The sequence below is a fragment of the Micropterus dolomieu genome, linkage group LG02 (genome assembly GCF_021292245.1).
Source record: "Micropterus dolomieu isolate WLL.071019.BEF.003 ecotype Adirondacks linkage group LG02, ASM2129224v1, whole genome shotgun sequence".
NCBI classification, from domain to species: domain Eukaryota; kingdom Metazoa; phylum Chordata; class Actinopteri; order Centrarchiformes; family Centrarchidae; genus Micropterus; species Micropterus dolomieu.
In genome coordinates this window covers 33,114,688-33,116,930 of record NC_060151.1, presented here as the reverse complement: position 1 = coordinate 33,116,930, position 2,243 = coordinate 33,114,688, and the positions used below count along the sequence as shown (strand labels likewise).

The following is a 2,243-nucleotide window of genomic DNA, read 5'->3' as shown; positions in this document are numbered from 1 at the left end:
AGTCCAGACAGCAGCAGCACAGACACACCTGCAACAGGAAGACAGGGGTCACTGAAGGTCAGAGGTCACTGAAGGTCAGGGGTCACTGAAGGTCAGGGGTCACTGGTCAGGGGTCACTGAAGGTCAGGGGCCACTGAAGGTCAGGGGTCATTATAGTGGCCAGTGAAATGAGGTATTAAAACTTTTAATTTATTCAATGAACGGTCTGAATTCAAGAATAAAATAAGAAGCGAACGTTTTTTTTTTTTTTTATTCTCCATTTTAATTATTTGACTAATTGTAAATTGTTGTTTCAGTCATAGCCTGTATAAAAGAAGTGGACGTAGCCACGGTGACATCACCCGTTGGTTTGTGGACTACCATTTTGAAGCCTTGAGTTTGGCATCTTGGTTTTTTGGAACCAGAAGGGGAATATTTGGATGAGAGGGTGGAGCTAGCTAGCTTGGCTAGCAAGGTGCATCCCTAGTTAACGTTAACTGTCATATTAACTGTGATTCTAATTTTGGCTAGCGAAAAACAGGCTCTAAACTAAATTTACCTACAGGAAAATCTTTTAGTACAACTGAATGCTGAACAAGACGTTTTTAGGACTAAAATGTTGCAGTTAACTTTCATGAAGTGAAACAGCACCCAAAAAACAAGTTCACAAGGTAGCCCCGCCCTAAAGCCTCCCCTGCTTCCTGGTCTCTGTTCCTCTAAACGGGACCATAATTTACTAAATGAACATCATGCTGTGTTGAAGAAGACTTGAAACTAGCGACTGAGACCATAAACTCACCAGGAAAGTGTTTACTGAGGGAATAAATCAGCTGAGAAGCAGAAACATTTTCTCATAGACTTCTATACAATCACACTTCTTTCTGCAGCTGCTGGAGTCGCCCCCTGCTGGCTGCTGGAGAGAATGAAGCTTTTATGGCTCTTCAGCACTGGCTTCACTTTTCAGACCCAGAGTTTCTTTAAAGAGGTAGTATTATACTTTTTAGGCTTTTCTCTCTCCTTCATTTAGTTATATCTTATCTTTTTTGTGCATGGAATAGGTTTGCCAAGTGAAAAAGCCCAAAGGGAGTTCCAATCCAAGTCTATGTTGCCAAGCTGGTCGGCAACATGTACAGCTGAAACGAAGCGGTGTTTACAGGCTTCTCATTGGCCCACCCTTCTCTGCTTCTGATTGGCTAGTAGTTCTTAACTAGGAACTGAGCATGTGAAACTCCCAACAAAGATCATTTAGAGACAAGATGCCATAGCTAAAACGAAGCCTTCAACACAGCCTGAAAAGAGGAGCTGCACCAATGTGCAGTATGACAAAAATATAACCATGTAAACCTGTTCTGGTACAACCTCTAAATAAGATTTTGAACCTGAAAATGAGCAGAATACCTCTTTAAAGATGCACTCAGTATCTGGTCGGCGTTGTGTCTCCTGCCCGTTGGCCTGGAGTGAAACGTAAACACTAACCAGAATGACAGATGTAATCTCAGGGGACTGAAGTCTGATCAGAAATAATAAAGAGAGAAGTGTGAGGGAAACCTGACTGGAATTGGTGTCTCCAGTATTCAGTGTTTCAGGAATCAGCAGTTTGATTCTCTCAGTGATGTCAATGTTTTTCTGATTCTTCATCAGGTTTGGTGAAACTCAGTGTCCACATTAATAACCATGGAAATGTCACAGTTAGAGAGGAAGTGACACATGAAAGCCAGATAAGATCAGAATGTCTCAGCTGAGCTTTCCTGTGTGAAAAGAAGAACTTCAGTGGTTCTAAAAACACCTCTGATCACAGCTACAAGCTGTCTAAGGCAGCTGTCCTCGACCACCAGAGGGTGGTGAAAACTGCTCAGCACATCCATGAACGGGACCCGTTCATCCATGAAGGACCTCTACACCCAGCAGTGCAGGAAGAAGGCCAACGAGGGGAAAGGGGACTAATTATGCATGGCCCTCATGTGAGGAGGGCCCATAGAGATACTATGAATAGCCGTTGATGCTGGGAAAGTCCCATACAGAATGCCTATGTAAAGGACCAGAACTTTGTGCCACACCCCTACCTGCAGCAATAGAGTCAGGGACAGCTTCATCTCACAGACCATAAGACTGCTGGTTGAGCTCTCAACAGCGCTTTCTATCAGAACCAGTTTCAGCATTCAGCAGTTTGACCTACAGTAACTCGTCTGTTGAATCGGACCACATCGGCCAGCCTTCACTCCCCACAAGCATCAATAAGCCTTGGCCACCCATTACCCTGTCGC

General features: G+C 44.0%; 1 protein-coding gene across 1 annotated transcript in view; it reads right to left on the bottom strand.

Moving 5' to 3' along the window:
• The window catches only part of LOC123967454 (Fc receptor-like B), an 8,595-nt gene that overhangs the window by 4,746 nt on the left and 1,606 nt on the right, over window positions 1–2,243 (bottom strand). The gene's annotated exons all lie outside the window — the stretch shown is intronic.